This window comes from Rissa tridactyla, chromosome 8 (assembly GCF_028500815.1).
Source record: "Rissa tridactyla isolate bRisTri1 chromosome 8, bRisTri1.patW.cur.20221130, whole genome shotgun sequence".
In the NCBI taxonomy this organism is placed as follows: Eukaryota; Metazoa; Chordata; class Aves; order Charadriiformes; family Laridae; genus Rissa; species Rissa tridactyla.
The window spans coordinates 803,312-830,013 of record NC_071473.1 but is presented as its reverse complement, the minus strand read 5'-3'; the positions used below and the strand labels follow the sequence as shown (position 1 = coordinate 830,013).

Genomic DNA, 26,702 nt, shown 5'->3' with positions numbered 1-26,702 from the left:
GCCGCCTGGCGCCCTCCGGCCCGTCGGTGCCCGTCTCCTGCGGGGGGTCCAGCCCGGGGACAGCACCCGGCGGGGCCCGGCCGGGGTCGCCGCGTCCCGACGCCAGGCTCCGGACACCGGCACCGCCGGGCAGCCGCCCCGCCCGGCAGATAACGCCGTCACAGAACCGAGATACGGGGCAGGCTACGGACCGGTACCCGCACGTGTGACGGAGGGGACAGGGACGGGGACAGGGGCATTTTACGAAGGAGCTTCAGAAATTCTTGTCGAGTGCCACAGGACTGTAGAGGTCCATGACTGGACCATAAAACCATTGTGGTTTTAGCCATATGGTTCACAGTATTCAATATTTTTAATGCTCATCACAATTACTTTAAATTTCTAATCCGTGAAGGCTTGTGTATTTTTCCGAGTGCCATACAGACATCAGCTGAGCGTTCTCACATACTTCTTACAGATATGCATTGAAAACAGTTACCTCTGCTGGAAAAACAGAGGAACAATTTCCTTATGCATCAGCAGAGACTGCTCTTAGGGCTCTAAAAGCTTTGAGTAGAATTTCAGATTTTTAGGAAGTTCATATATGGACATTAAAGACATTTTACCAGAGGGGGCGTAGCTCTTACAATGAAACACAACTTTTTTAATAATCATGAATAAAAATAAGGAATAAAGGATACACAATTGAAAGATTTTTAGCTCTTTTTTCAGTCAGCGTGCAAATGGCTTTGTTACAGAATGAGCTGACAGGTTTCAAGGACTGTGTATCACACTGACAGTTAAATCTGACTCTTTTGTGACATCCAGTGATATCCTGTTAAAAAGTCATGTTAGTCAGAGCCAGCTGCAGACGCTGATACGCCACGCGAGATGCAGCTCTTATGGGTCATTCAAGGGAGAGAACACAGAGGACAGACGGAGTTCAGTAAGCGACCGGCTCTGAGTTCTGAAGCTCTGAGTTCCTTTTGTCTGGAAACCAGGTCTCAAGAGAGGGTACTGCTTCCAGGCTGCGTGGAAAAGCAGTACGTGTTCCAGCGCAGAGTTCCAATTAATTCCTGGCTGGACACCCAACTCCCACTGAACTCAGCAGGGTATCAGCTCAACCGTTTTGCTGATGCAAATCCTGGATGCTGCAATGAGCAGGACCACGCAAGTACACCAGGAACATCTCCTCTGTCCACACCGTGTCTCGCCAGGCCACATAAATACAAGAAATATTAAAGTCTATATGCAATAATGTACCAAAATGTTTGCTTTACATGTAAGATTGCTCAGTCACATTTCTATCACATTGTAGCCCATTTCTCCTGAATGTCAAGTGAAGCAGCATGAAAAAAACTTAACAAAGTAATTGTAGAATGCTGGGTTTGCCTGTCCTTGAGGCCTGTCACCCTACTGTAGGACAACAGCAGTCTATTGCTGTTATACAGCTCGAGTCCATCCTCTATAATATGGATTGGGATCGTACCCAACGAAAATAACCTCACATTACTTAAAAATAAACTTCAAAATTCTGATCCCGATTTTAAAACCCACTTCACAATTCACAGCTGCTCCCAAACACATTTTGACTCAATGCATGACAGTGATAAAGGCATTGCTCCTTTTTAAATTCAAGCAAAATATAGCTTGAAGGTTTTGCTTAATTATAGATAGATTTTTGTCATAATCTCTTACTCAGGCAGGCTGAGAAGTAATACAAGCAGCAGCAAGCAATAAGCATCTGACTTCCAAAGTTCTGTAAGGAATATGGTGGTAAATTGCTTGTGACAATAAAAGTGTTGTCCTTTATTACTATACTGTTTCTTTTTGACAGGGGAGGTCAGTAAACAGGAAAGAATCCCAACACAGACACTCAGAACTGTCTGTTACTGCAGAGTGGGGGCATGCCCGCGGAGGAGGGCGGACGGAGATGGAGCACGGCAGGTATTACCCCTCGTCCTTCTTAACAGCCTCAATATTTGTCTATGGTACTTCACTGCTTTCAAAAAAAGAACAAACCCCAAACACCACAAATTACCCCACTCTACCCCACTTCCAGATTCTGAGATCTAAATTTAATGCATGTAATAATTTATTGAAACACTGCTGGTGACCGCAGCCAGTGTTTTTTCATGCTGAAGGCCATATCAATCTTCATTTTGAGTGACTAACATGCAGCAGTACATTTTCATAAATAATAAATCACAAATCGTTAAAAAAATCAGAGTCTATCACTTTTACACCACTATATTATATGTTAAGGCATAAGCAAGCTTAATACTTGATAATTTGAGCTGTTTAAAAAAACCAAACAGTTGCAAGGAAGGGTTTTTTGCTTATGTCCAAGGTGAAGCGCTGACAGGCGCAGTGACTGTATTTCACTGTCGCCAGTGGCTGACGGGGAAGAGGGGAAGCCCAGTGTGTGTAGGTAACTCACTATTGCATTTGAGAGGTTTTTAAAACTTCTGACTCTGGGGCTGTCAGGCAGCCTAGTATCTCTGCAGCCCACAGAATGGATTTTTAATTTTTAATTTAACTTTGACAGTTTCTACTGCCTTCAAAAGGGCTTTATTCTCTTTGGAAACAGCATTTGCATGCTAGCTGCCATCCGTCTTTATCTTTGATGCGCAGCTGTAATATCTAATACTGGAACTTCAATATGTGTGTCACGTGCAGTTGGATTATCAATAATATAAAGTTTTTGTGTTTAGGATGAAGGTCTGGAATGCAAGAGATCTGACATAAAACTTTGCTACCACACTTCTATCTGGCCACTATCACTAAGACAATCTTGCAAAAACTTTTAAATAAATTAGGAGACGCTGCCTTGTTTCTGAAGTGTAGCTTAAGCACTGCAAGGCAGTGTACAAGTGACTTTAGATGAAAGACAGGCTGCCTTTTTTTTTTTTCCCAATACTTTGATTTTGTTCCACTCATTATTGCCCAGATGTTCAGTGAAATATTGGCCTAATTATCTGAAAGGCTCAGCTTAGCCTAGACCTACAGATCCAGGTTTAGAACCTTTTTATCTGTGACTTAGAAATTCCGGTCTTATTGTACGGGAAGTTAAGTATTTTACTGCCTAGCGAAATTTTCAAAAGTACTAACTGCCCAACTTTGTCAGTAAGTACCTGCATTTTACAGCCTGGCCCTAAGAACATTTGAAAAATAAAATATTTCATTTTTCTATGCCTCCTTTCTCTGTTTATAAAGTGAACATTCTATTCCTTTTCCTCTCTAGCCTTTCTCAGATTATAAACTCTCACTGGGCAGAAACCGTCTGTCCCTGGGTGCTTGTGCATCCCGATGCTTATTATTTGTATCAGAGCAGTGTTTATATTAGCTAGGTTAGACTAGTTTATTTAACCCACTTGCTTCTAAGGAAATGGTACTTGGGCTGCCATTTACAACCCCCAGAAGATGAAAAAAAATAATCATTTGAGTGATTCCTTAAGAATGTATCACTTTCTCAAAAAAGACCAATTTCACTTGTATCATAACAAGTCAGCAAAACTATAGAATATTCACCAGCAATGAAGCCTCAAATGATGAACTTTGTGCGGTGTCCTTCTTAACGTTTGCTGAAGCAATCGGATATGAACAAACTCTTTACTTAATCTTTAATATCTACTTCTGACTGCATGAAAGTCTCCTGGCTACCAATTAGAGATGTGCCACCAACCCGAACTCTGACATTTTTAAGCACATTTCAAGAAACTTGGTATCTGGCAAGTGCTGGTATCAGGAAATTTAGGGGGTAAACAATATTCCCACCTTACGTAGCTTTCATGGATAAAATACAGATAGAATATTATTAGAAACCAATCGCTAAGAGACATACTCCCTTTTTCTTTCCATATCCAAGGCTCTTCTATGAAAATCATAAATGAAAAATGTATTTCCTTTTAAGTCAACAGGATTTTTGCCATTGATCTGAATAAATTCAGGATTTCTCCAGATCATCTAAATGATACATCACTTTTCTGAGAATCGTTAATTAGGATGGATCTTCCTTCTGGCAGAAGAAAAACAGAACTTACTGTGGAGGTACTCACTGTAAAAACTAACTTTGTCAGAAAGGTTCGCTGCAGGCACTTTGAAAGAACATCAGACGCTTAAAGGAGCACGCGCTGGCTGCAGCATTCCCCGTGCCGCTGGCGACGAAGGGACAGGAACAGGAGACTGGCCTGGGAAAACACACGCTGCCTGTTGCCCCGACAGGAACCACTGGCCAGAGAAGAGCCTGTCAGCTCTGCAGGACCTGCTGTCTTCCTGGTACTCTGCAGCCTTTGGCCCAAAACGCCAGGCTTAGAAATACATTTGAGAAGTGAAACGGGTTAGTTGCATGGAGAACGATCCCCGAGACCTTTGCCTTTATTACTCAGTTCTAATTAATGCATATCTCCCTAAAGTTGAAAGAATTTTGCCCGATTCCAACTGTAATTCAAAACACAGAATTTGACCAGAGATATGCAAAACACATGTCAAGATATACTAAAGTCTGCATGTATATAAAATATATTGCAATGCATCAAATGCTTTGACATGTTCAAAACTGGCTCTTTATTGCTCAAGTTTCTTTTCAAAACTCTTAGTCCATTTAGATTTGGTGTTTTTGCAAAATAAGATGCTACTGTGAAAAGACCTAATACTGCATTTCTTTCTGCAGCAAGGGAGATCGTTTCCTCTCCGCGGGCTCCAGGGACACCCTTTCCCGCGCGGAGCACAGTGCAGTAGCGCCCAGAGACGGTCATTAAACTCCACTGCGGGAGTCCTGGGGCTTCGCACAGGAGCAGGACAAATTACCTGCTGGAACATCTGCAACTACTGCAGAATGGGTAATTAGCGCAGTCCACACCAGGGCCTGCTTTGGTGGGTTTCTAGAGTTGATGAGCCTACGGGAGCCCCCTGGAATCCTCTCGGTCCTATAAACCTTAAAGTCCAGCAGCAGGTGAACAGTTTCCCTGTTGCTGGATGGGAAATTGTGTCCTTTGACCAGGTGGTTCACTCTCATTACAGTATTGGAAAGTTCTATTTTCTTTCCGTGATACCACTCCATAAACCGGGAATGCAGGTTTGTATCAGTCATTTCTATTACTGCATGCATGTACCAGATGCACGCACACACTCACATATATATGTTGAATCAAAGATATTTTTGAAGTCACCACACCAGAAATACACACTTGGATTTAGAGCTAGAATTCACAGAATAGAACGTAACGCACCCGCCTTGTGACACAGACAGAAAGAAAAGAATACATGAGAGATGAGAAATCCAGGACAAAAGGCAGAGCAGCTTTCAGTGCCTTTCCATAGAGAACGTGGCTATAGAAGCAGCTCAGCCTTTCATGCCGGTGAGTTAGTTTTTCAATTCTGTCAGAATTGGAGAGATAACCTTGAGTTCTCCCCACAGGGATTTCCCCCCCTCCTTTCACTATTTTCATGTCTCATTCTGTGGCTGACAATTAGAAATGCTATTATGTCTTGACCCACACAACATGTGAAATGCCAAAGCACCTGGTGTTCTGAGATGATGTTAACTCACCTCAATAGGTTTCATCTCAAGTTCTAATGAGTGTGACAAAGTAACGACCCACAGAGAGACTCCACAGAGTTCTGGTAGGCCAAGGGAAAAACAAGTCGTTACCTGTGGAGATAGCTTTTGCAAGAAACAAGATTGCGCACAGGTGGAAGAAGACTGACACAAGAAAATGGCAAAATACAGGGTTACGTAATTTTAGCTCCAGATTCTGCACCACGTGTGTTTCAGCCAATACACCTGGGGCCAGGCTGTAGCTTTGACAGTGCATCTGGCGATGAGGTTCTGTACCCCGGCAGTCAGGTTGTGGAGCGTTCTGCCTTCACTGTAATCAGCAGCAGCTCCACTGCTGACCTGCGCGGGGTGTGTCATGCCCTGGCTCTGGTACGGTTATTTGCACTAAGAGGTACTTGTGTGTGAGAAGAGTCAACCAGCCCAAACCTTCTCAGATCATACTTGTCAAAAATGCACTTACTTGTCATTGTGCTACCTCTATTTGGCCAGGCTGCTATCGTATTTTCCGAGGGGTAGATCTAAATAAACTTATTTGATTTTAATGGTCACGACAGATTTACCTTACCGTTCCTGCCACTCGCCCGGTTCCATTTTGATTTACCTGTTCTCTTTTCATCGTTTAAGATGACAAAGGGATTGTCCGTTTTCTGTGTGGTTTACACTACCCAGCTAACTCCCCACTAACATCCAATACAAATACTCAGTATTGTAATGGTATTACCCCATCTATATTTTCATTATCCAAGATCTGAATTCACTGGTAATTTTATATTTAATTCCTTTTTTCAGTATTTTTCACACAGTATGCCATCATGAAACAACGGCACAGAGTAAATGTCTTTCTTTGCAGAATGATTGATATTAATTAGAAAACATATACCAAAATAGTAGTAACGCCATGTAAAAAAGTTTTCAATGCTTTACATTTAAGTGGTTAGCAATATTTTCAGTATTATAAAACAAATGGCATTAAGGGAATTCATTTGTGAAACAAATCCTGTGTCAATGTTTTCATTCTATAATGCATGTCAAAAATTTGCAGTTGAAAATGACATGATTTCATTTTCAAATAAAATGGAAAATATTTTGCCCATAAATCCTTTCTCTTCAGCCTGTGAAAAATACCCTGGACTATGAAAGAGCACGTTCTACATCCTTGCTGTGCCTCAGCCAGTCTGAATAAAGGTTTAATGAGCTGGTGAATAGTGTGACCAAATCACTGATTCTCTGACTAGCGGACGGTAAGGCAGGAAACAGTCCTATTCGTCTGGGTTTGACTGAAACCTGAGTTAACTGTCAGTGCCCACACAAACCAGAAAAATAGGATTAAAGGCCAAAGAGATACTAACAGTAGACATGTTGTACATCTGCTTTGACAGATGATTTTCACGCTTCACAGGTTTAACTAAAGATCACTTCCGCAGCAGTTCTTATGAAGCTAAACCCCTTCTAAATGAAACGATTAAAAAACAACTGAGGATTAAAGAATCAAAATCTAAGCTCTCGTAAAACTCTCCAAAATGTTAATAGTAATGATAAACAAAGATGAAGTAGAGCACCTACATACAAATTTTCAAAATAATTAGAAGTCTATACACCAAAATCCAATCAATCTGTTTGCACAAAGCTAAGAAGAGTCTTAGTCATCTATTTATTTCACTAACTCCGTGAATCATTAAGCACACACCAAAGTAACTTTTATCTGTGACTACCAGAGTACAGTATGCTTTCACAGGCTGTGAAAATTGCAAGGATGAGACTTGGAAAATCACCTTCGCTTCTTTCTGCTTGTAAAATGACTGCAACCAGGTGCCTTCCAAAAAGCACGACCTGAGGTTAGCGAGCACGCGCGAGCTTACGTACGATGATGCTGTTTTAGTCTGGATCGATGGCAAATAACTCAACACAGATCCATCGAGCTACCACAGTCAATTAAGTCAAGGAATTTCTTTTCTGTTGTTTGATCTGATAAAGGGCTTAGTGTAAGAGCTGTTCAAGGAAACGCTACAAATCCAAAAGGGTAAGTTCAAATCCTGCTCCTGGGTCGACGCCAAAGACCGCACTCACTTGGAGCGGTGCTGGAAGCGTCCTCAGCCGGTTGAGCTGGAAGTCCGAGGCACCAGGCACAGCAGTGTGCCACAGGGTACAGATGTGCCTGGCCTCCTGTGCCACCACATGCTGTGAAGAGATGAGGGACGGGCCTCAAACCAGGAGGAAATTCTGGAATCTATTCCCTAATATATGAACAATATAGCAAACATTTCTTTTCCAGCAAGAATATTTGTAACCTTTTTGTAAGTGCCACAAACATTAGGCTGCAATAATATTTACTAATTTGCACTCACATTTAATTTTTAGCATCACCCTGTCATACTTACATAAAATATTATTTATTAATGAAAGCCCCTGAACGCAATATTCTAAAAATAAAGGGAAAAGTAAAGGGAGTATTTTTAAAATCTTGTCTGACTTACTTGCCACTGTGCTACAATTCAGAGTTGTGCTTTCTAACACGCTGCACTGGGCTCAGTCACCAAGCCTCTTCCTCCATTTCCCCAGCTAGAAGACAGAGTTAATGCAACAGTGATGAAACTAATTGCTGGGAAACCAAACATCTTCTCTTCTGATGATTAAAGAACTCTTGTTAGAGATTGTAATAGTTCTGCATAGTCAGAAAGGTAGCTCCACTGAGGAATTAATTACTGGTAACTGCTTTTTCTTTTTATTCTAGATAGATCTGATACAAGCTCTTGATGCTTGGGATCTACGAAGATAAGGCAAACCAGAATGAGAACAAGTGTAAGCACCGCTCCAGAGAAAGGCAGAGGGAGGCAGCTCCTGTGAACGAGGTTCATTCCAGAGCCAGATGTGCTCCACAGTTTGCCTCCCACTGCAGTAACGGCGAGGCTCGCAGGGGTGTATCATTGCTGCACCGCGACTCCTGAGTAAGTGGCTTGATCTTCATAGTAAGTCTAACCCTGATACAAGAAGGATTGCTAAGCAGCAACCAGAGGGCTCCGGGTTGTGACAAGAGATTATTCCACTAAGAACCACTGAACAAGTAACTGCCATCTTCAAGACTTTTTATCTAGAGCACAGTTATTTGTGGCTGCTAAGGAGGCCGGGCAAAGTTTGAGATATTTAGTAACATAGAGGAAACATCACAGCTTAGAATTCAGAGGCTTTAGGAGGTGTAGGCTCTCACTCAACATTACTCTCCTGAGCCACGGTTTTCATTATTGCAGATGTTTATTTTCAGTTTGATCCAAAATCATGAGAACTGCCAAACGGGACGCCAATGTCCCGAGGAACTATGTAAAAACGGGGGTGTATTTCTCTCTGAACTGTGCTCATTCAAACTCAGTGCATACTGACGCGAGTACGGGTCCCTGAGTGAGCCCCCAGGTCACCGCAGCACAGAGCTGCCAGTCCAAGGCCAACCCGCAATCCCTGTATCTAAGCTCAAATCAGAGCTTAGCTCTTTTAGTCAGACACATTGTTTAATAATATGCTTTATTTACCTACTGCTATTCATTCAGCAGCACTCCAGTCTTCTAAAACTAACTCGGTACATCGTGTACATTTCTCCACAGACGTTGAACGAACTTAAACACACAACATAAGAAAAGCAGGGTAAATCCAAGCTCAATTGGGCAAGAGAAAGAGTCCCGAATTTGTCTGAAATTGGTCTGAAGCTAACCTGGAGTAACTGGAAGCGTTTGTTGAGAGAGGTTTAAAAATGCAAGTACTATTTAAAAAAATCACACATGAGAAAATTCTTTTGGAATAATCTGTTTCACAGGATACAGCCTGATGCATCCTAGGTGCATTACTGAACTGTCAGAAAGTACTGAATGTACTGCGGTGGCAGCCTCTAATTAATCCACTGAGTGCCATTAATCCAGCTGCCGATGTGTGTGTGTTGCTTGCGTAACAAATACTCTGGAAACGGCATCTTGCACTTGAGCATAACGATGTGACTGCATGAGATGCCTGGTACGGCTTTAAGAGGGCGAGTTTATATTTGAAAGCTAATACGTGTCATGTTAAGGGGGCATATATTTTGCACGTTAGTTTTCTGGAGGACAATCGTCCACATTTAATTGAAACCCCTTCCTGTTTCTGTTGATTTGTTAACTCTTCCATAGACAAGTCGTACCTGGAATTCATGCTCTAGTTGTGATTTCTTTCTTCCCGAGCAGGCATGGTCTCGTGCAGTGGCATTTATCTGTCAGCTCTCCTCATCCCCACTGACTTAGTCGTGGGCCATTTTTAGAATTTTCTTCCAAGTTTTTAGCACTGTAAATTTGACTCATCTGACTTCATTCTTCAAAGATATGTTTTCTTTTTCTTGTTGACAGGGTGAAATTTATAACACCGAATCTTCCATGTGGATGCCGTATCTTATGGAGACTATGCTGTGCTTGCAAAGGTTGTGCTGGGATGGTTTTGGTGAACATTCCCACTCGTAAATCCTGCTGTCTAGAATATTTATAGAAAGCAAATGCAAGAAGTGCCAATATGGCTAAAATAAATTCAACTCAACATTCAAACACTGTCGCAAAACACACTTGTTTAAAGTCTACTCAGCTGCATGTGAGATTTCTGAAGCACGTTGCATTTCTGTACAGTGAAGTCACTACACTTCATTGTTTAAATCACTTACAAGTTCTAGTTATTCCCCCATTAAAGATGTATTTCAATAATCTGGCCAGTCTGAGCAGGTCCCTTGTTAAGCCTTACCCCCGTGTGCTATGTTTGAATAATCTGTAAGCATAGTAAAACATTATTTTATGTGGCATCCATAATATATTATGCACATAGCTGAAAGTGGGAAAGGTTTTAGCCTCATCAATGAAGCCTCAAAGGAGCAGTCGTGGTGTACCTACATGGCCTCAACCAGATGTAATCCTTTGGGCTAAAAGACAAAAAAAGCCACAATGTATTCCAAGTATCAATTCTCAAGTCTGTTGCTGTAGGGTTCGAGTGTATCCAGGAAATAATTTCCTGAACCAGAAGTAAAGGGCTACAAATAAGATATATCAAGGGGTCCTTGTTTTGATGCAAAAATACATTTATCCTTCAATTTCAGTTACAATTATTCCCTTGGGAATTAAGCTTAAGAGGGAGATTCGGGATGTCAGACACTTGTTGCTTCCAAAAACCAGTTTTCCAAGTGACGAAAATTAAATGTTTGAAAAGTAATCTAGAACAAGAAGGAACGTATGTAATTTATGGGAGACCAGATCCTTTTATCACTTACACTTGTGTCATAATGAGAAATTCTACTTTGTGACCAGTGTAATATCCGTTCTGAAGAAGTCCAAAGTGGAACTAAATATAACACACTAAATTTCAGTATAAAAATAGAACCTTCTCAGCCTGGGACACTGTTGTTATTCCACATCATTTGCAGGATTTTGTAGTTGGATGAATTTAACTGGATGTAATGACTCTTGACATAAGAAAGCGTTCTGACTTACTGTTCTGGTCTTCAGTGAGCGTAGCTCCATTGGCTTCATTTTCAGCAATCAGTTCACTAACTTCCCTCTGCAAAACGAATGGATGATTTTATTTGGGTGGGTTTGGTCTGCAGAGCTAAATAATCAGTTTCTTGTACCCCTGTGGATAAAATCAAAGTCCTCTCTAGTCAACAAGAGGGAGAAGAGGGCTTTGAGCATACAGATAAGCTTCTTACATAGAACCTGTTCCCAGGAACAGTTGTAGAATGTGCTCATGCACTTATAGCACTTGATAGGTGTCCATCTCCTCTGCTGCCAGGGACTGAAGCCAAATGTACATCAGACATTTTCCTATTATTTAAGACTTTAAGTACATATTAGTAATCTAATTACTTTCTACTTAATAGCACCGGGACAGCGTATTAGTCTATGCAAAAGGTGCCTGTATAGAAGACGATCTAGCAGTTTTCTTTTAAAAATATTTAAAGAAATGAAATTGTTCAACTGCCAAACACGGCTGATCTCCAAGGGTCGGTACAGAGCCTGGTTCTGCCTGCGGCTCTGTACCACATCGATAACGTGTCCTCGTGGCTCTGTCCTAGGCCCTAGCAAGGCTGCTCAACGCTCATCCTTCCATAGACTGCTTTGACAGCTCTCAAAAACGTTTAGCTTTTTATGTATTTCATTAAAGTATTTTAAAATATATCTGAGTGGAGACAGACAAAAGAAAACGTACAGGAAAATTCTCCTTGATGGCGCCTTTCGTTCAAAGATTTAGGAACACGTACAATTATAATTCCATGTGGAAGCTAACGACTGAGACACATCAGACTGCATTTACCCAGAGTGTGAAGGAAATCCCAAAAGGGGAAGGACAAAAAAATTGGGAATGATCTATCGAGCATACAGGCACATCTCAGAAAGCAGTCTGGTAACATCTGCTTTTGAATGGCCAAACAGCAGGAATTCACAGAGAGCCAGCAAATAATTCAGTTACCTGGAGAAGTCATCTTAATGTAGGGAGGTACATGCTGTCCTAGGGGAGAACTGGGAGAGGACTCAACTATACTTCTCTACTATTAGTTTTTCATTCTCTAACTGCAGGAAATATGATAAAAACTATGATGTCCAGACCTCACAAAAAAGAACATCCATGTAGCAGCGGCAGAAAAGCTGCCAAGGTCTCTGAAGCATGTTGAACAGAGCAGTCTATTCCCTAATCCCCAGCCGTGTGCCGGCTGTTCGTGCTGCGCAGGATGGCCTGGTACGCAGGCCCTGTGCACTCACTGCCTGACTAAACCACACCGGCCTTAACTCCTCCATTTTTAAGTTAAATTCCCACAACTATAAGCCCTCAGTCGCTCGTATATCATACTGATATAAATCAAGATTTACAGGTCTTACTTTCCATTTCCAAATATGCCTCAGACATCCTCCTAGCATTTAAAAGGTGTTTTTTCACTGTACACATATTAGCATATTATGAAAGAAATAATTAGCATATCAAATGCTGGAGATCAATTAGCTGTCAAAGCACCAGCCTAGACACAAGCGCCTGACTTTCGTAATAAAATCAAAGCTGGGCTGGCCAAACGCTGCTGCGCACTCTGTATGGCCGCTCAGAACCGAGCAGGAAAGGTTCGTTCATTCCCCTCTGCCCCGACAGCACAGGAGCCGATTATCCGCTGCTTCCCTTTCCTGCTGCGTGGAGCCAAACCCTAAACGAGATCACCGACCCAGTGACTATTCTGTCATTGCAGACATCTACCGACTGCCTGGCTTTACTCCACAGCTGCCCCTCGGTCGCGGCACCTCCTGCGCCGGCTCCCCAGCTCCCCTCAGCCCCGGCGCGGGGCTCTGTCCCGCTGCCCCGGAGTCCCCGGCTGCACGGCACCCTCGGCTCCAACATCCCGCTGGGCCCAGACCCTCCAGGATTTGAAGGAGTCTCGAGAGGATTTCTCTCACGATGACGGAACGGGGCCAGCACACCGCACTGCGCAGAGCGGAGATCAAACACATCTGCCCTCCAGAGAAGCAGCTGTGGAGCTGCGACGGCTCGGTGGGCTGAGAAGGAGCAGCTGCGACGGCTCGGTGGGCTGAGAAGGAGCAGCCCGAGGCAATCCATGTCCAGAGAGCGGCAAACACGCAGAACAGCCACTCCGCACCTCACTCTGCAGGCTAACCAGAGCCAGCCTCTCATGAGATTTCCCTGTACCTAAAAGAAAGAGAGAAGGAAGCCTCTTCTTTTAAAGGAAATCTAATCAAATCAGAGATCAAATGTCTGCTCTGGATTCACCATACAGCTGTACATCAAACACCTTCTGGCAGCAAAGAGCCTTCATTCAGCACTGAAGCTTTGCTGCCTTTGAAAAACTTCCAGCACTTCTGCCTGAATCGCACTTCCAGCCATGCAGATGGCTCAAACACCCATTTGCTTCCGTGGGATGATCATCTTTAAGGTACCGTTATCAGATTTCTATCTGCAGATACTATTTAACACGGCGTCATGTTATACGACCACGTGTTCAGGAAACAAAGGCGACTGTCTCTGACTGGAATTTCATCCTTGTGTTAAAGCAGAGATCATTCAGGAAAGAAACTGCAGACAGTGCTTTAGCAAAAGATTAATTCACATTAAAAAGGGAAAACCATGCAAAAGCTAAAGCTTGCTATGACTTGGTTACTTTATGACTCCCACAAAATATTCTCCAACACACAGCATTTTTATCTTACCTTTTTTCCCTTCATCCAAAGAATAAAGAGCAGTTCAGCACAGGAACTTAGCATTGCCTTCTATGCTTTGTTTTGAACTATATCTCAACAGGATACCGACAGACAACAAATACCAGTTTCTAGTCCTCAACTGAACTCCCTTCTGAAAAGACTAGTCCTACAAATTGACTACTTTGGGAAAATAATTCGCTTGTTAGCCTTTATTAAAATGGGTGATGCCCGTGTTTTTATTTTTATACGCTGCAGACCCACCTCACCATCTTACCAAATGCCCTGTATGTATATTCAGTATTACGTACTCATAGCACTACCAGGAAACACAAAGATGAGTTACTTCCACCATTGACCGACTCTCAGATCTATGCAAAGAAAGTTTTCTACAACAGTTGCCAAGAAAGTCCAAGGTTAACCCAGTCTTTGCTCCTAAGACGTCACTTTGTGGTTTTCTGACGGGCATTGCCTCTCTCACTGTTAGAAGAGTGAGTGCTTGTCTCCTAAGTGATAGCTGGAACCTGATAAAGGTTCACACCGTGATTTTCAAAGGAATTGATGAAGGATAGCTAATTTACACTTTTGTCTTGTGCCTCAGATACACTCACATGCACCTTATAGACCAAGGAAGCCAAGCTGGAGGGGACAAAGGTCTCCCAAAGGAGCAGCAGTCAGCGCCCCAACACGTCTTCAGTAACTGTACGGTTAGAAACGCTGGGGCGGAGGGAAGGGACGCACTTTGATTTCACTTACTATTGTCATCAGTGTGAATTTAATGTAGTAATTATAACTCAGGTAAGATAAATTCACAAACACTATCCTAGTAAGAAAACACATAAATATATTCATAGTTTAGACATTTTGAACAAAATCATCTATTACTTGTCAAGAACTGAGAAACTCCTAACATCTGCACTGAGCTCATACGAGATACTACACATTGCTAAGAATTCCCTGAATATTCATTTCATTTGTTTGTGTTTAATTTGCAGCATATGATGTTTTATGCTAGCAATTACATAAAATCAACAGTTATGAACACAGATAAAGGCCTTCACAGAGGCTAGCAGAAAGCAGAGTACTATGTAACAATCTAACCCATTTAAAACAAAAAAAAAAAATAAGACTGGCATCATTTCAAAAACGTAAAGCGCTCTCTACAGCTGGAAGAAGCATTTATTATTTACACTCCAGAGGCTTTTCATTCATATCTACCAACATGTTCATGATTTGGAATGAAGACAAATTAGCAAGGCAATAGTCAAAGATTATTTTTTTTTCTCCAATAAACTCCAGATCCAGTAATATTCAGGCTAGTTCTTCACATTCTTCCTCTAGCAACTGATGGAGATGCGAGAGGCTTAGTAAGATATGCCTGGATCAAAGTGGCAGATGCTATGTCACACTATCATTTCTGGATTTGGATCTGAGGTTAAATGCTAGCAATACATGTAAAGCTTGTCAAGGCAGGTTGGCGTCATGAATAACCTATTGCCTTCTACAACACAGAAGCCACTGTAAAGCCTTCGGCTTCTATCCATTTAACTGCTGGTCCGACATACAGAACACGGAATTTTCACACAAAAACCTGCCCGGGGTTTCTGGCTGTGGACACGTGGCAAGTGACTGCTCAGAGCACCATTCTAAGTCAACAGTATAAAAAGTTATCAAACTTGCAGAAAACCACACAGTTGTTTTAAAATCTGCCTCCATAATTTGTATTATGTTACACTTTTATCAGCCACAGCAATAACATACACGCACTGCAACTATGGATGTACCCAGGTGCACAGAAAATAATGTTTCAACAAATTGTTGAGAAGCATTCAACTATCTCGCAGTGGAGGTAACGGCTGCTGAAAAGCGCTTGTCATCTCAACTAGTTAGTCTTCACCTTAATTCACACCTGTAAAAATGCAAATTCTCCTGTGATCCTTAAGACAGCAGTGGAATACCCCAACTTCCGTAAAAGAAGTTTGTACTATTTGGAACGATTTCTGCATATACTTCTCAAACTAAACCAAACCAGCCCTGCCGCAGTTGCCCCCCTCCCAGTGCCGAGGCTCTGCTCCCCGGGCACCGCGCTTCTCACCCGAAAGCTCGCAGCCTCTCCTCTCTGCGCAGCTCCAAATGCCCACCCCCGGCAGTTTGGCAATCCAGTCTGCTGAGGGCTCTAACCGCAGGGTATGTTCGAGACATCCTGTGGTAAAACACAGTTGGTAAGTTTTTCTGCTAAGATACAGGTGCTTGTGTTGATACGGGTATTTTAATAATAGCCTGCAGATCAGAAAACTCTTCCAAGTAGGGGGAGACCTGGGTTCAATTTCCTCATCAGCCTGACAGGCTGCAAACCGCATCTCCCCCCTCCCAGGACAAGCTCCCAGGCTCCCGCTGTCTCCTTTCCTGTGCAGCCATCGCTCTGCCGCGCTGAAAGGACGCGGCATTCACAGATTAAAGTGACAAAGCAAATGTACTGCTATTAATATAAGCTATTGAGTAGAAATCTCAAGCTATTTAACCATTCGCTATTTATCTTGCACAGCCAAACCACGTGCCGGTTCGTATCTGCTGGAGGAACAAAGCAACCATCTCACAACCAGTAACGCTGCCAGGGCCAACGCTCGGTCCCAGCTTCAGCTAACGCTGTATGATCAAATTCCTGTCAATAGGTACTAACGAAGAGATCCGACTGATGGTGCCGAAGCTTCTCACTTGACAGCAAGCTGCCTCCACAAAACCAAAATGCATATACAAAACACGCTGAGCGTGTATGAGAAAGTATCTGTTTACCGACTACTACTGAATAAATTAAAAAGAAGTAATTGCCCTGTCATGTTCTAGTTTTGATGTACTTCAGAAAAAAAATTTCAACCTTCAGGCAGGGGGAAAAAAAAAGCCTTAATAAGGTATGGTTTCCCTGAATCTGATAAACACAATCCCAAAAGCATCTCTTAAAAAAGTCAGAGCCTGTACGTTACGGATATCTATGCTCCTGGCAAAATACCAAGTTATACTTAGCTGGAAAGCAAAATCTACACTGGGCATCAGGGACTAACTTAAAGATGTAACTGAAATACTTCCCTAGGAAAAAAAAAAAAAAAAAGGGAAGATGTGTTATAAAGAGAGAACAGTCTGTGTTTGGCTTCATTAGTGCTCGGAAACAATTCCCCCTCCATCGCATGAAGAGTGGATGAAAAAGACTGCCTCCAAATACAACATGCTGTCAGAAGGCGTCTGTAGCTCACGTGGTCGGTCTGCAAGGGCTCAAGGTGCAGGAGAAGGGAGGTCCTTCCGCAGGCGCCTCTCCCTCACCGACGTGGGGAAGAAGGGATGGCGCCGGGGAAGGGAGCTGGCAGGCCCCGGTCCCCTCAGCAGCACCCCATCGCCAGCAGACGGGCTGCAAGGAAGGGACAGGCCCAGCGCAGGGCGGTTTGCGCTGCCGAAAGCAGTGAGCTAGCAAAGAAGCGTGAGAGAGGAGTCTTCATCCTCAGCCGGCTTCTGGCATAGCAACCCCTGGGCGGCACCGTGCCTCAGAGCTGACAGGCTGGTACCGGACCCTGCGCCGCGCACGCGGGCTCCCTTCCTCACCCACCCCGTTGGGTACATACAGACACGGACTTCCATCCACTGAACAGAAAAGCTAGCCTGAGCGGCTGGGATGCACTTCAGGTAACAACGGTTCAGTCCCGTTAACTGAAAAAAGAGGCTGGCGGTGGTTCCGCTCACAGTTCAGCGTCAGAGGCCTCCTGCGTCTTGCTGCGCGGGAGGTGAACATGGGAAAAGTATTCCTAAAACCTGCAGTCCCTGAATGGGACTTCTGACACCAGTACAAGGCACAACAGCCTTCTTGTCAGGGGACAAAGGGTTCAACGCTCGAACAGCTCCAGGACCATGAGCTGCGGCTGTACGGAAAGCTCCCGTCTGTACCCCAGGGGTGCTGAGCAGGGTTCACAGATGGGTCCATGGAGGCTCCCGGTACAGCTGCGCTCCAGTCTGGTGCGGTAAGGGATGCCAAGTGTTCAGCAGCTCTGCCTACCGTATTTCTCACCAGCGAAGAAAGGTAGTTATCTTCCAGCTCAGGGATTTTTCACTCATCTATAGGAAAAGAATACAGTATTTAAGGAACCTTTTTTTTTTTTTCCCCATGTGTTAAAAGAAGGAGGATATGGGAAATCTAGGGAAGCTGGATATCCCAGGGAAGGCAGCAACGACTGACATATATAGGGAGGTCGGTATCTCTGTGCCTTTCAAACTTTGGCTTCAACCGCTGTTGACAGTCCAGAAGCACAAGTATACAATGCCAGTTTTCTCCCCTTCTCCAGATTTTGTTTTCATCGCCTATAAAAAGGCACCATGACAGTTAAGATTATGGCAACACAAATCTGCGACAATAATACTAAAAATTAATTAACGATTAACATTCCAATCCATTCAAAAGGGCAGGAGCGAGCTCGCCTTGCTCTGGGAGCCCCGATGAAGAGGTACGCTTTGCTGCATTTCAAAACGTGGCCTCCAGAGCAGCGGCGTCCCGAGCGCCCCAGCACCGTGGGAACCCCCGCCAACAACCCTTCCCTGGGCAAACTTACCAGTGCCAAAACCCATCCAACACTCTCTACTGCTGCGGAACACCATCGGGAGACAGGCAGCATCTGAGACTTGTCTCAAGCTATATTTTTTCCTGTTTATTCCATTTCAGAAAACAGCTATACTTCCCTTGGAATAAATCTATCTTTGAAAAATCCATAGGACTAGAAGAATTTCATTGTTCTGCCAATATTTCAAAAGAGTAAATAGCGTGACTTATACCGCTATGAGTCATCCACCTCAATATTGATTTCAGGGAAAATCATGCAATATCTGATTAAAGATTATTACTTACTCTTAAAGGATTAATTATATTTTATAGTAGTCAACAGGTTTTGGGGGAAGATGAGTCTTGTCAGATCAAATACTCCCACCATCAAATGACAGCAACTGTTAACATATTTCTGAACATGTTTTAAGCTTTGAACTCAATACCACACAAGTTTCTGAGTCTGAGAGACAGGAATATTCAGAAGTTATATGGCAATACTAAATTGGAAAATGCTTTCTTGATACTACATTTCCTAATAAGTAATTATCAATTATTTAGGGTGAAAAGCTACCTAGAGAAGTGATTCTCAGCCCATGACATAACGTATTCTTATAGTACAAACACAGAGCAAAAGCTGATAATGTTTGCACAAGGAGTAAGGCTGGAGAGAACAGAAAAGAGTGAACAACACCAGAGCCAAGGGTTTGCTTGGTGAACTGCATTGGAGGGGTTCTTCTGAACAGCCAAGTACAAGGCTTGCGATGTCGAAATTAAACACTGCGATCCCTGACTCTTACAAGGGCCGGGAGAACTGTCAACAGCAAGTATCTGAACACGAACTACCAATAGCTGGAATTCATGATCGGTGGTTTTGCAGAGAAGCATATTGGACGCTCATTATTCTGAATGTTACCGCTCGTCTGTAAGTAACAAGTGCTACAGAAATCATTTGTGCTGAGTTTCCCCCATGTAATCTGAAAATGTATTACATCAATCACAAGGCTGCTGCCACCATTATTGACGGATCTGTAAATTGGAGTTCATTCTTTAATGGTTTTGCAATTCTACCTCTGATACCCGGAGCATATCAGGAAAAAAAATCTATAACAGACAGCTATGGGCTTGTCAAATCTCTCACATTTGATTTAAAACAAAGCTGCAACGGGTTTGATCAGTGATGTACTATGCTGCTCTTGGACACAATTAGTAACGACACCACTAGCATTTACATAAATAAACTTTCGCAATTTTCCAAGTAAAATTACAAACTTGTAATAACGAAAACTTCTAGGAGCCAAGTCAATGGCAGCTTACATCACCGTACTTCATGGCTACACAGGGCTCGTACCGCTTCCCTGTAAACACTCTGTTGGCCTTGATGCAGTGTGGCTTCCCACAGCACCAAAACAAAAACCTTTTTAATTATCACAATGAGAGGCAGGAGTAAGGAAAAACAATGCTACTCAGTAAACCTTCCCGAATTAATTTTTACACGTTTTTTTATACCCAGTAAATTACATCATAAAACCTAAGTATGACTATTACTATTATTCAATTTTAAGATTACCAAGTAAGAAAATGTTGCAGAATTTGTATCAGATTGAAGAAAGGATGTACAGCTATTTTCTGACACATTTATGGCATAAATAGAAAGAAATATAGACTAAAAGACCAAGCTCTGCAATTTGCAACCGTAGAACAGAGATGGATTGAAGAATTAGGTGGGGGGAAAAAAAAAACAAACCAAAAAACTTTCAAAATCCTGAAGACTGTGGTTTGGAAGCATCTTTCCGGTTAATATTTCATACTACAGTAGATATTTGGAACAATGACACAAAGCAAGTCTGTTCTTTTTCCTGGACGCAGGATACAGAGTACACCAGCAATGTTTAAAAAGCAGATCAGAGTATTCTCATCTTCCATTTTAGGAAAAGGCTAAAGGGATTTGTTTGTCTCCAATGGCATCTCCACTTTTTGTAATTCTATTAACTGAGCTCTGCCAGAAATGATATATAACATAATCTCACCTACGAGGGGTAAACGCTGTCTTTGTAATAATGCAGCATACACAATGTGCCAGGCATTTTCAAAGCGTTTTTCCGGGCACATCGCTTCTACCCAGTTCCACCTCACCCTGTTTTCCGATTCTGCACGTTACAGGATCAAAGCGAACCACGACTGGTTTCTGCAGAGTCCACAAAACCGTTCACTTCGGAGCACCGCTGAGGGTTACGAAAGAGTGTCTTCGTTTTAAGTGGAAAAACAAACTCACTGTTCAGTTCCTTTCTTTCCTCTGTAACTGGATTATAGCGGTTAATTTTGTTAAGAACTGATTTCTAAAATAGTGGCATTATCACTTCACGTGACGAACACAGGCGGCACGAGGTGGAGGGGATGGAGAGGACGCTGAGGAAGGGGCAGAAGACTCGGCAGAGCTGGAAACCAGAGCAGTAACCGAGTGACGCTGGCCTGGGCAGAGCAGAACGTGCTGCCCAACACCTGCGGTCACTGACCTTTTGCAGCATCTTTCCCACACCCACTTCTGCTGAAGGAGATTTAAGAAATACTTGTCCTAAGTTCTAAAAATAAATAGCTTGAATTGTGAGTTTACAGCAAAAGATTTTAAGAAAAGAGCACCACTGATATCAATAACAAATGTTTGAATCCCATCAAATTCCAGAAAATACTGAAGCATTTGTTTCATTTGAGTAGTTTAAATCAACATATAAAAGACATGTAAAAAGCACATAGGAGGAGATTCTTAAATGGTTTCCTGGCAAAGGAAATTATCTTCAACCCAGAAACAAAAACTAAATTCCAGAATAGGCATAATTATAGATTGAACGTGAAAGCTTAACCTCAAAGAGAAACCATTTTCAATCTGTAAAAAAGAAAATTGATCCAATCCAGCTGCATTCATAAGCAATAAGCAATCCAAAGTTTAAAAAGACGAAACGATCACAAGAACCACTTGTCTGAGGATATTCTCGTGCAATGAGAAGCAATATTTCAAAGGAGATAAATAAGAACAGGACGAGGATTTGTTAGAACAAGTATGTTGGACACTAAGCAACAAAATTACAGAACGGTATCCTGTACGCATATTTTTGCCAGGATCAATGGGGATTTCACGCAGCTTTGTCCTGCTACCCTTTTGGTCACTGAGTAAACTAAATCCCAGAAAATGAGGTGAAACGCCAAAGCACTGAGCAGAGCCAGGGCTAGTGACCTCTGCTTCAGTTTAGTAGCCAAAGCCGTCACCCTGCTGCCTTCCAACGCTTCTTACCAAGCACTAACAAAGGGCTTCAAGAGGCTCCTCGTGTTCAGTCTCTCTGAACAGAGTTCATTAACACAATAGCTTTTATTTTTAGAAGTATGAACATCTGGTAGTAGGCTTAATAATACAGAGTATCTCACAAAATTACCGTCTTTTTATTGCATGTTGGTAACCAGCGCTTACATTGATACCAGAAAACTTTTCTTCTTTACATATTACTTTTTCTTGTATTTCCACTTCTTTGTTATCACAACGTACCATATTTCTAGAAAGCATCAACTCCTAAACTAAAAACAGTATCCTAAAATACAGCAAATAAAAAGTACCTGGCAATTGAATTGAAGAGTCTACGCTACAATTATTACGGAACAACTTTATTCCTAAAAACAATAACCCTTAAATTCCAACATCCTGTAATTAGATTATGTTCAATTGATTATTTTGATTGATAAGGAAACTGTAACCCATTAAAATATTAATCTCATCAACTAAAAAAAAAAAAAAAGAAAAAAGAAAAAACTGTATGGCATTAATCTCATGAAAAGATTCTAAATTATACATTTTATTTTCCTATGGAGATTTATACTCCCATTATCTCTTACATCCACATAAGATAAAGGAAGCGTGAATCTGTCTTTCTCCATGCAGGGCACTTCATAACGCTGCATTAGAGAGGGGATTATTCTGTCCTCACACTTCATGACACTGTTTTCTTAACAACCAGAAGCACTCTCTTTTAATATTAGGACAGATGTTTTGATTGAGAGCGACTATGGATATGTGCTGAAACCAAAAATGAAAAAAACGGATGAATAAATACTGAAATGTTCATTAATCCTTATTCTAAGGGTGATCTTCCACCACCAAGTAAGATGCTCAGCCAGGATTTCCTCTCAATATTGGCAGCAGCCAAAGGGAATACATTTTTATGCAACTTCTAAAAACTACATTTACTCAAACTGCAAAACATCCAATTCTTTCTTCTTCTGTTAATTGTACACAGGGCAGGGCCATCAACATCTGTGCCAACCTACGCTCATATAAACAACAGAAGTGCAGGCTGATTGCATCTAAATTTAGGCACGACTTTTAACAATGCAAATGGTATGAGAAGAAATTTTTGTAAACATGTCGAATTTGGGTTTGATATAGTTTCCTCTACCATCCCACAATATGACATACATCGGCAATTCAGCTGCGAAGGGCTTCGGGCTGGAAAGTTAGCTGCCGTCCGTCTGCACGTGGTGACCACTTGCTCAAACTATTAAACATCTTCAGCTGTCAGGCTGTTCCCTGGAGAACCAGCTTGCGTCTCGGGTAGACAAGGTCAACACTTTTGGGTCATTACAGATTAAATTCATATTGTGACTTAGAGATGTAATGGGTAAGCCAGCTTAACCATCAAAAAATAATATGAAGAACTCCTAAAACATTCTTTATGGGCATTGGAAATAGTTGTAGGAATAGTATAATAAACCAGCAATATTCATAATTTGAAACAGCCTAGGTTTCTTTCCATAGCACTGAAAGGCCATTCTTTGTTCTGCAACACTTGTTAGATTTGCAAATTGCACAGTAACTGAAATGGACTGCGCCATGGTTACACACGCCATTTTAGAGACGTATGTTACAGGTTTTTATATGAACTAACATTTTCATGCAAGAGAGCAGAGTTTAATGAATTGCAAAACCGTGTACTCGAAGCAGCAGTAACACACCTTAGAGAATACTCTCATCTTGATGCTTGAGAAGGTTTGCATACAAAACAGTACTCCTCAAAATGAAAATACAAAAACCTGGCTTTTCAAGTAGAAATTACGATTCACATACTGAATTTTCCATTGAAGCTGAGCTGCACCCCACACAGCCAGGAGAAGAGGGGACACGTTTTCCCTGCTGCCCACTAATCCCACCGCCAGCTCGGACCCAGCGCAATAAAGGAGAGCTGGGGGGGGCTCTACATACGCAGCCCCCAGGTCATTCCAGCAGCGCACCATCACCCAGCCATACGCTGGCCAAACACCTTTCCGTACCTCTCCAGCCAAGCAATCCCTGGTCTAGTTCTACGTCTCCCCAGGATAGTCTTCCATGGGGAAATTCCCGACCATCTGGTTAGCTCCGCTTTCAACTAGCTTTGATCCAACAAAGTGGCTCAAAGCAGGAAGAAAAAAAAAAAAACCAGACAGATATGCCTCTCGGTGTTTTGCATATATTGAACTGGATTCTGATCCTAGTTTGACTAACGTAAATCCAGAAGAACTTCACCGAGGACAGGGATACAGGTCAGGGACCATTATTTTGCTGTACTGTCCAATACTAAGCACAGCTGGTTTTTAAGTGAACAAAGAAATACCACCACTGCACAAAAGACATTCAGCTCCTATAAATCAGCGTAGCTTCACTGAAGTCAACCGAGTTACGAAAATTTACATCAGCTACAGATTTCCTCTAGTATGCAACGAACAGCGCTCTGTCTGCTCCCCTGGGTCTCAGCTCAGGCTCTATATGAATACAACAGATTTGTTTTTCCAAAATGAGTATCAACACATTTTCTCCTGAGCCACATATTCTTAGCTTCTATACACTGCACATTGCCAAGATGACTAAAAATGCTTTTAAAAGTAATTAAATGGTTTTTCAATAAAAAACATCAATGACACAATCTTCTTACAACCTAGAAAACTCACCTCATTTTATTACCATTTATTGTACCAAGATACTAAAAAAGCAATTTGCTGTAGAAAATAAATCTCAGGATAACATACAGTACTGAATAATATGAAAAAGGAAACTTTGAGACGGAACAAAGAGCACCTCTGAAAAGGCCACACAAAATGATGTGGTATGACTGATTTTAGACAGGAACCTTAAGGAACAAGATACCAATAAAGTTATGAGGAAAAAATTAAGAGTCTGAACACATGAAACTAACTGTGATCTTGGAACCAAAGTTGTTCTTATATTAATTTTATGGATAGAAATTTACGTACAAATATTTGGATTTCAGCAAAGAAAACAGACTAAGATCTCCTCCACTAATAAGCAGGACACACTACATCACAGTCCTGAAGCTGGAAGCCTGCTTTTCAAAGAGAGTAAAGGTCATAGCTGGATGTCAAAAAACATCAGGTTGTTATGTTTTCATATAAAAAATTAGCATTAATATTTTCAAAGCATATACAATACATAATTTGCAAATTTCAGGAAAAAGTATACATTTTAACAAGCCCAGACACTTCTGTGTATATTATTGCATTGTCTCATGGAAAAAACGCACTCTTCTAAGCAAAGAAAGGCACCTAATGCCATTTCAGATAATGTACACATAGTCTGTCTTGAAAAGTATTATTGACTTGTAAAGTCAAGTATGCACAAGTTAGAAAGCATCAGAATTAGATCCGTTTGTGTTTATTCAACTTAGCAAATCGTTGTGTATGTGCGGAAACACGGGCTTGTTACCTTGCTTTTCAGATGATCTCTCCATTTAGCGCACACAACAGCCGTTCCTCATTGTTTGGCTTGCGGCACTGATATGAAATAATAACACAAAAAATGTTTGACTCTTAAAGGCCTATTTATGCTGCACTGAAGCCATTACCAAAACGTCAGTCAAATCCAGTGGGATCACAATTAGTCACATGAAATCCTGCCTGAAAGTCTACAGATCTTTGTGGCTGGCTAACCCTGCTTCCGAGAGCCGAGCGGCCAGCGCAGCGGGATAACCTTCCCTTATCCCGGGTAAGGTCACCCGCAAGCCCCGAGTACGTGCTGCGCCGGGGCCAGAGCGACACGGCTAAGTAGTCACAGGGACCTGGAGACTGAGAGACCAGCTAAAGGACAAGAAGTTACCAGCTCCATTAGACAGCTGACGGTGACTTGTTCAAGGATTTTCAACCAACTCTAATCAGCAATGTTTCCACCAGAAAGTTTAAAATACAAACGCAGTTTTTGTTAATGTCATAGCAAGAACAGCACTGTCTTGAGGAAATGGACCTTTTGAACTTAAGATTTCTAACGACAGTTCCAGGAATTCACCAAGGAGCAGGATACCATTCACAGAAATAAACCGAACACTTTCATGTCAAGAATTCTGAGACAAGTAATTCCATTTGTCCTTTTCTTTTTTTTTCCTTTTTTAATAACTTAAATCTGAACAAGAACTTCACACAATGTAAAGTTAAGGCCTTTCCTCTAATTTTGCTTTTGGTATAATTCTTATTTATATAAACAGATTATGAGATATATCGCAGCAGGAGGCAAATATCTCTTTAAAGACAGAACATCAGGAATTCTAATGTAGAGAATTCGGGCAAAACTACCTTCATCTCCATTGGTAAAAACATACAATAACTCAATTTCAGAAAACAAAATTGGAATTACAGTGGCATCAACAGTAGAAAAAAATAGGCTTGACGTGGTTAACAGTATAATGTTGCTAGAAGGAAATAATAAAACTAGAAATTCATAGCAGTTTTCTCAGAATCCTTACCACATTCTGTTTGGGAACTACAGTGGAGACGTCCGTTTTCCCCAGGGAACTAGAACAGCTGGGAGCAGAGGAGGCAGCACGACCCGCCGACAGGGAACTGGCCCATACCTCCGAGCTCACTGGTTTTCCCTCCAGCCACATCATCAGCTGCCAGGTGACCTTGGATAAGTCGCTTCTTTTCTTTGGTATATGATGTTTTACTTTCACTGTTTCTGATGATAAAAATAAAATTTTGGTCATTTATGCCTAAATATTAATCGGTTTACGCACATCCTTTGCAAATTAAGTCTACAAAACCATTTTAAAATAATTTATTCTTAACATTGGTATTTCTTCCCTCTGTGAATTATTCTGAGAAAAAAATGTACGCAGGAAGGAATACTCTCTAAAACACCCACATCTGTAAAATGATTCCGTAAGGGGTCTTACACGGCACTGAAAACAAACTGAAACGAGAGCCATTACCCCCAAAAAACCCCACACGTGAAGAAGATCGAAAAGTAATTTTAAGCTGCTCAAGGTTTTTAAGCACCCCGTAGCCTGTACCAACAGAATTGTGTAAAGCAGTTATGTATCTGCTGAGATGCTTCAAATCTGAAAAGAAAAAAAGATTTCCCCTTTTATCAGCATAGGCA

General features: G+C 41.9%; 1 long non-coding RNA gene across 1 annotated transcript; it reads right to left on the bottom strand.

The window, feature by feature from the left end:
* Positions 1-237: 237 nt before the first annotated feature.
* Positions 238-23,588, bottom strand: LOC128914100 (uncharacterized). The gene is made up of 4 exons (XR_008468183.1): positions 15,818-23,588; positions 9,699-11,089; positions 9,061-9,144; positions 238-4,289 (listed from the first exon to the last, which is right to left on the bottom strand). It is a non-coding gene; the product is annotated as an uncharacterized LOC128914100 (long non-coding RNA).
* Positions 23,589-26,702: the final 3,114 nt, after the last annotated feature.